This window comes from Acomys minous (genome assembly GCF_964271855.1).
Source record: "Acomys minous genome assembly, chromosome: 11".
Lineage (NCBI taxonomy): Eukaryota > Metazoa > Chordata > Mammalia > Rodentia > Muridae > Acomys > Acomys minous.
Genome location: NC_140492.1, coordinates 78,205,087 through 78,214,017, shown reverse-complemented (window position 1 = coordinate 78,214,017; position 8,931 = coordinate 78,205,087).

Genomic DNA, 8,931 nt, shown 5'->3' with positions numbered 1-8,931 from the left:
GTAAATGTTTATAATAGGTTTTGGCAAATGCCTTGGTGTAAACTGTGTTAAACAAGTCCACTCAGTTTCCTTAATGCCATTTTTTTTGCAACCCATTCCCTCTATCACAGCGCACCTAACAAATTTCCATTTATAACCATAGACTAAATAAAAATATGTTCTGTGCTTTGACGGGAGCATAGACACAAACACTGAAGGAAGAAGCCCTTTGCTGGCAGCCAGAGCCACAGGATGACATGCACCTGTGAGAACTACTCAGCCGTCCTTTCCCCCTCGGAGACAAAAATCATTATGTTTTGCTTAGTTGTTGGTGCCAACATCAATGTTAATTTAAAAAACCATCTCAGTTTTACTTTGTGTGTAGTACTCAAAAGGACAGAGGACAGGGCCAATGAGAGAAGAGATGTGGAGGAGACACACTCTTACCCCCCTGGGACTTAACGTCAAACTTGGTAGCATAAATAGCACAAAATGATATTAATAAGTCACGTTTCAGTTTGTATGTGAATGTTTCATGCATGTATATTTTTGTGTAGGGCCTCTTTTAATTGACTCTGTGTTATATTCATATTTTTAAATTTTTGGCTATAGAGTACTTCTTATACAGAATACTTATTATATGAACTTTTTTTTTTTTTTGCTGTTCCACAGTTAATGGACATTGAGTAATTTTCCATTTGAGTTTACTCAGATTTCTATAGTCACTGAAGTAGATGGCTCTCAGATAATATATACTTGAATTTCTGATCTAAAAGTAGAATTTTCTGGTGATAGAGTAGATGTGGATTTCTTTTGGGTGGTTACTGATAAACAGGCTTTCAAAGAAGTTGAATAGAACCCCTTGCCTGCCAGTACACATGAGAATTCTGTCTCTGCCTTACCTTTCCCATCTTAGGCATTGCCGTGCACATATGTATTTATCGAGAGTCTTTGGACTGGCTGAAGAGACGTCTCAGTGATTACGATTCCCACTGTGCTCAGTCAGAGGACCTGGGTTTGGTTCCCAGCACCCACACAGTGGTTCACAACTGTCCATTACTCCAATTCCAGGGGATCTGGTAACCTCTTCTGATACCTGTGGGCACCAGGCACGCATGTAGTACTCATCAGGATAGTCATTCATGCACACAGAATAAATAGATAGGTGGTAGAAAGATACACAGAAAGATTTTAAAAATCAAGATTCTTTTTTGGTTTTTTTGTTTTTGTTTTTGGTGTGTGTGTGTGTGTGTGTGTGTGTGTGAGAGAGAGAGAGAGAGAGAGAGAGAGAGAGAGAGAGAGAGAGAGAGAGAGAGAGAGAGAGAGAGAGAGAGAGAGAGAGAGAAGATTTCTCTATGTAGCCTTGACTGTCCTGGACTCACTTTGTAGACTAGGCTGTCCTTCAAATGACAGAGATCCAGCTGCCTCTGTCTCCCAAGTTCTGGGATTAAAGGCATGCACCACCACCACCTGGCAAAACAGGAGTCTTTAGAGAAACCGTGCCAATAATGCTGTGGAGGCTTAGAAGTCCCGTCATCTTCCATGCATGAACTAACAACATTGGAATGTCAGTGTTAAGCTTCACTGGCCAAAGGCCTAATAATTATAGGCATAAGGTCTAATTGAGTGACTGCCAGAGGCTGAAATCCCAAGAAAACTAGGAATTCTGATGCCTAGGAATGAAAGCCATCCTAGCTCAAAAAAAAAAAAAAAAAAAAAAAAAAAAAGCAAACTCACCTTCTTCTCTTCTTTGTTCAGCTCAGGCCATTTCCACAGATAGCTTGAGACCTGTCCACACTGATGAAGGCTGGTTGTCTGTACTTAGTATATAGATGTGTTGTTAGTTCATTGCAGAGACATTCTCACAGGCACATTCAAGCATCCTTCCATTGGCCCTTCCTTGTAACTTAGCTTCTTTGGATTTGCGGATTGTAGCATGGTTATCCTGTACTTTATGAGTACAAACTATGTGTGTCTTTCTGGGTCTGAGTTTCCTCACTCAGGATGATCATTTCTAGTTCCATCCATTTTCCTGAATGTTTCATGATTTCTTTTTTTAAAATGGCTTCATTGTGTAAAGGCATCAGATTTTCTTTACCCACTCTTCTGTTGAGGGGCATATGAATTGTTTCCAGTTTCTGGCTATTACAAATACAGGTGCTATGAACATAGTTGAGCAAGCGACCTTGTGGATTGTGGAGCATCTTTTGGGTATGTGCTCAGGAGGGGCCCAGCTGGGTCTTTAGGTAGAGCTGTTACCTGTTGTCTGAGAAACCACTATTTGTAGTCTTATTTTACACTTCATTGAGTGTCTGGTGAAATCGAGTGCTTGACATCTTTAATGGCTGTGAATAAATATATCTGATGCTTATTTTAACATGGTCAGTCTAAGACAAACAAACTTCCTTTCCCCACTTAGTGATTTGCCTTTAGTTTGCTGTGTGTGTGTGTGTGTGTGTGTGTGTATTTCAATGTCGTTGACAGATTCAATTTGCTCCTTTTAGGTTACCCTAACACATTCTTCTCAACTTTGTTTTCTGATACTAGGGGGAATAAAATTGTCACAAAGCAATGTGGAATTCATGAAAATCAAATGGTTAATGTATAGTAATTGTAGACAGATTTGAGGAAATAATTCATTGCCCTTTTGACTGTCTTATACCAATTAAGCATTATTCAAGATATAGCCTTAGTATTGAGTGGAAAGGCAAACCTAGAGGACTTGGCTTGATGGAATCTACTTATTTAATAGAGATAGAGTTGACATGACAATGATACATTGGATTTGAGTACAGTGAGCTATTATGTAGTGGCTCTTTTTATGATTTATAATAAGAAGTTCTGGGAAAGGTAATCAAGGATATTTAAAGAAGACCTGCAGGCCGGGTGGGTCAGACAGGCTCACTAACCTACCAGAGCCTTGGCCATCTGAGGCTCTGCCTATGACCACTGTGGCAATAAGAGCTAAGAAAAAAATCTAGTAACTAGAATTGTCACAGCAAGAATAAAAAACAGGGGATGAAGATACGGCTTAGTACTTAAGAACATTGACTGCTCTTCCAGAGGGCCTGAGTTCAATTCCTAGCACCCACATGATAGCTCATAAGTGTCTGTAACTCCAGTTTCAGGGAATCTGATACTTTCACACCAATGCACATAAAATAAAAGTTAAATAATTAAATCTTTAAAAAAATTACAGAAAGAATAAAAAAGTAAGATAATCTGACAATAGCTCAAATTTTCTCTAAACAAATCACCAGTAGACATATGAGATGCTAGGGAGTAATAAATGTATATACATTTGTTGATGTGAGTAGGCAATGTAGCTTAATGGATAAAAGTGCTTGTCACCAAGGCTGATGACCTAGTTCAATCTTCAGGACCCATAAAGTGGAAGGAGAACTCCTCCCCACAAGTTGTTCTCTGACATCTACATGTGTGTTATGTCTCTCTCTGTCTCCCTCTGTCTCTGTCTCTGTCTCTCTCTCTCTCTCTCACACACACACACAGACACACAGACACATACACACACAGAGCAAACAAATATAATAAAATTTTACAAAAGTCTTGATTCTTGCTTGTTAAAGAAAGAGGCTTTGTTTGGTCCTATAATGATAACTGGACATTCTTTCATTTCTTTTTATTAACTTACTATTAAAATTCATTATAATTTATTCAGATTACATCTCGGTTGTTATCCCCTTGCTTGTATTTTCCCCTTTCCCACTCTCCATCCCTCTTTGACTCTACTCCCCTCCCCTAGACCTCTGACAGAAGGAGACCTCCTCCCACACTATATGAACACAGCCTATCGGATCTCATGCAGATAGCCTGCTTCCCCTTCCTCTTTGTGCCACCAGGCCTCTCCACCAAGAGGAGGTGATCAAATTGGGGGCACCAGACTTCATGTCAGAGGCAGTCCCCACTCTCCTCACAACCATGGAGAATGATCTGTCTATTGGCTAGATCTGAACAGGGGTCTACATTTACTGCATGCATTGTCCTTGGTTGGTACAACAGTTTGTGGAGGCCCCCCACCCCCGTGTCCAGATCCACGAGCCTTGATGGTCTCCTGAACCCTCTGGGTCCTTCCGTCACCCCATTCTTCCATACCATTCTCATGTCGAGTCCCCAGCATAAAATCAGAGACACTAAATCTGTTAGAAGAAAAAATGGGGAAGAGCCTTGAACTCATTGGCATAGAAGACAACTTCCTGAACAGAACACCAACAACCCGGGCTCTAAGGTCAACAATTAATAAATGGGACCTTATGAAGCTGAGAAGCTTCTTTAAGGCAGAAGACACTGTCAACAGAACAAGATGACAGCCTACAGACTGAGAAAAGATCTTCACCAACCGTACATCCTACAAAGGGCTAATATCCAAAAATATATAAAGAACTCAAGAAATTAAACACCACCAAACCAAATAAACCAATTAAGAAATGGGTTTCAGAGCTAAATAGAATTTTCAACAGAGGAATTGCGAATGCCTGAGAAAAACTTAAAGAAATGCTCAATGTCCTTAGTCATCAGGGAAATGCAAATCAATACAACTCTGAGAGTCCATCTTATGCCTATCAGAATGGCTAAGATAAAAAAATTCAAGAAATAGCAAATATTGGTGAGAATGTGGAGAAAGGGGAACATTCCTTCATTGCTGGTGGAAGTACAGACTTGTACAACTACTTTGGAAATTAATCTGGCATTTTTCTCAGAAAACTGGGAATAAGGCTACCTCAAGATCCAGTTATATCATTCCTGGGCATATACTTGAAAGATGCTCCACCATACAACAAGGACATTTGCTCAACTATGTTCATAGTAGCTTTATTCATAATAGCTAGAATATAGAAACCACCTAGATGTCCCTCAATCAACGAATGGATAAAGGAACTCTGGTACATTTACACAATGGAATACTACTCAGCTATTAAAAACAAGGAAATCACATTTTCAGGCAAATGGATGTAACTATAAAAGATCATCCTGAGCAGAGTAACCCAGGCCCAGGAAGACACACATGGCATAAACTCACTTATAAGTGGATATTAGCCCAGCATAGCTGTCCTCTGAGAGACTCCACCCAGGGGGCATTAGGACAGATGCTGGGACTTGCTGCTGGACTCCAGATGAGATTGGTATGAATATTCCTATCTTTAGGGGAACCACTAGAACTCTAATGGATTTCAAAGTTTTCCAAACTCCTTCCTTAGATATTTTCTACACAGAAATATTTTTATGAAAATGATCATTCAGGCAATAATTTCCTCAAGGTTTGATTTTCAGCTCTTCACTGGTCCAAAGTGAATACTGACAGACCTCCTCAATGGTCTCTTGGGTTGGCTTTAGCGTAAACACACACACACACACACACACACACACACACACACACACACACACACACACACACACTCTTAGACATATAAAATAAGTAACAGGAGGGATATTGACAGATCACCTGAGAACATTCTTGAAGGTCCTGACCTGTTCTCCTAGGTCATCTTCTCCCTCCTGGTCTGAAACGGAATTATATGTGTGTTGGCATTAAAGGCAATGAAAAATTTGTGCTCCATGAAGTGGGTGGTGAAGATCTGCTTGACTTCAGCAGAAATTAGTTAATTAACCTTGAGGTAGTAGCAAATGCTCTTGCTCAGAATGCATGGTGACTTTTGATTTTTTAAAGAAACCAAAGCTTTTGAGATAACTGTGCCTGAGGTCATTCACAGCTGTCTGGGCTGTTGGTCTTCTCGTTAACAGGAAGTCATCTTTTAACTCATCTCCAGACACGAAAGGTCTGTTCATGACTCAGTGAGTCACATATCACCTTTAAAGTTTCATTAAAAAAAAAAAAAAACAGGGACCTTACTAAGGACCCTGTATTAGTCACACTTTGATGCAGGTTAAATTAGACATTTGAGGCAACAATTTATAACATACCGACGACGTAAAAAAGTACAAGCGAATATGACTGTGTTGTTTCCACTAGTCAGGTTCCTGGGAGCTGATGCAATGGAGTCCAGTTGGATAGGGTAAAGTCGGAGGGAAGGTCATTACAATGATAGACCCTGTAACTCTTCCATTCCTGTGCCTCCTTTGCCTGTCCTCACCTCCACGCCGTTCTCTGCGTCCACACGTAAACAGTGCATGTACTCAGACATAGACTTTACGTTGAAGGACACGGGTAACTCAAAAGCTATTTATTTTCAGATTTACTTATCTAATTTAAATAGCTTGGCAATGATGAAATACTAGCATGGGAGAATGTAAGGCAGTTTGACCCAGCTTATTAAGTTGTTACGATGCACATTACAGGCTCATATGCTATAATTAATTAGTGGAAGGAGGGTAGAACCTTAGCCTTAATTGCTTCTACCTAACAAATGTTTTCAAGGAGAGTCCATTCATTAAGAAGAGCACACGCACTAAAAGCTCCTGTTATTCTCCCTTCACTTTGCATTCTTTTTCAAGGCCATTATTAAAAATAACAATCTAGAGCTACGTGTAGAAGCATTCACTGTACTTCTTTGCTAGTGCTGTTTCCCTGCTAAACTGCTTTTTTTTTTCCAAAATAACATGTACGCACACTATGCTTTTCTCCCGCTAGTTAGAGAGACCTTTGCACTTTTACTTCCTCAAATTATTAGATTGTATTTGAATAGACTTGGAAAGAATGACAGAATTCCACTTTATTCCTCTCCTTGTTAAACTATACAAGCAAGATTGGATGATGCACATAGTTCTGAAAGACAAAGACAGCAGTATAATAGTCCATAGCAAGTATATATAGGTTGGTGTAAGTGCCCTGATTTAGTGTCACTATTTTATGAGTGTTTTTAAAAGATATTAACATATGAACAGTAATAATTCTTTAAAATTATTTGGCTCTTGAGGTTGGGAAATGGCTCAGTGGTTGAGCATATTGGTTCTGTCACCAGAACCAAAAAAGTAAATAAAATAAATAAAACTAAATTAATTAAGTCTTAATGGTTTTCAAGGTAGCTTTTTAAATGTTATTTAAGTTGGTCATCTTCCAAGCCCTTAAGCAGGCCAGATGAAATGTTATTACTTTCCATTTGCACATAAAGGGATGAGATGGGAAGATGTTAGGGGCCTTGTCCTAGAGCACTTAAATGTCCTTTACTGAAGCCAGAAACAGGCCTCCTGAGCATCAGCTAGAACTTCTGTATCACTTTTTTTTTTTCTGAGACAAGGTTTAGCCTCGGCTGTGTAGCTTTGGCTGTCCTGGACTCACTTTGTAGACTAGGCTGGCCTCGAACTCACATCGATCCACTTGCCTCTGTGTCCTGAGTACTGGGATTACAGGCGTATGCCACCACACCTGGCTTCTGTGTCACTTTTGTTAACTTCCCCAGTATCAGCTAGTTTTACCATTTATTTGTCTCCGATGCTTTTTGCTTTAGTGCTTTAAGGTAGTATTGTGAGTGCACACACCACTGTCGTCTCCCTTCTCTTCTCACTCTCCCGTCCCACATCCAGGAGTCACTGCTATCTCAGATTTGTAAGTAGCAATTTTATGAAGTGGTCAGTACTTTTTTGTGTGTTTGGCTGCATAAACCTACACAAGTACTTATACAAGTATCTTATGCTTCAAAAACGTAGACACATGAATTCCTACATGCCGCTTGAGCTTTGTTTGGTCCTTTCTATTTATCAGTGTATTTTAAAGATCTATATCTGTCACTCTTGTTTATTTCCTTAGCTATTACATTAACTGAATAAACTATTTTATTTGCTCATTCCTCCTCTGTGTTTAGATATTTCCATTATTATAAAATAACTCAGTAATGAACATCATTGTGCAATTCCCCTTTGCCATAGGAATAAGAATTTCTTGAGGACTGGAGGATATACCAGGATTATAATGTGCTATACACATTTTTAGCTTTTTTAAATATTGTTTTTCAAGTACTTATAGAAGTTTGCTTTTCCACTAGCAATATATAACTTTTTCTTCTGTTTTCTTCTGTTTTATATCTTATAATTATTGATTTTCGCATTTACTGATTTTAATACCTTTTTTAAAAATTTAAATATAATTATATTTTTATCTCTCTTTCCTTTCCTCCTTCCATGTGCCACTTTTGTTCTTTCTCTAGTTCATGACCTCTCTTTATTTTGTGGTTGCATATATGTGTGTATAATATAGTTTATATATACATATATAAATATATATAATCTGGTCAATCTTTTTTATGTTGTCTGTATGTATATAATGTTAGGACTGAGAGTTTAGTATTGGGTAAGCAATTTGGGGGCTCTTCCATGAAGAAAACTATTTCTCCTGCTTTCAACATTTCTTAGTTGCTTCTAGTTCTTTTTTGAGACTTCACGAAATGTTTCCCTTCCATGTTAGCATATTTATTGCTGTGTTCCTTGTTCAGGTCTTATTGAAGTGGTCATGTGGTTGACACTCCATGAGTGTAGCTTACATGTCATTTTAAAGAGGCATAATCTTGACTGTCCTGGACTCGCTTTGTAGACCAGGCTGGCCTCGAACTCACAGTGATCATCCTGACTCTGCTTCCTAAGTGCTGGTTTTAAAGGCGTGCACCACCACTGCCTGGCTACATTAAAGGCCCAGTCTTGAAAAACAAAACAAAACAAAAAACAAAAACAAAGAGGGGTGGGAGAGAGAGAGAGAGAGAGAGAGAGAGAGAGAGAGAGAGAGAGAGAGAGAGAGAGAGAGAACACCTCACAGCAAGCTTTCTGATTCTCTTGTTCTTAAAATCTTTCCACGTTCTTTTCCACCATGATCCCTGATCATTGGGTGCAGGCACTGGGTGGTGTGTGTCATTTAGAGGTAGGCACCCTATAGTCACTAGCTCTCTGTACTTTGATGGCCTGTGGTTTTCTGTAATCATCTGTGTCTTTTGAAAAGAGACATTTATTTGATGAGGGCTGAAACTATACTTATCTGTGGGGATAAGA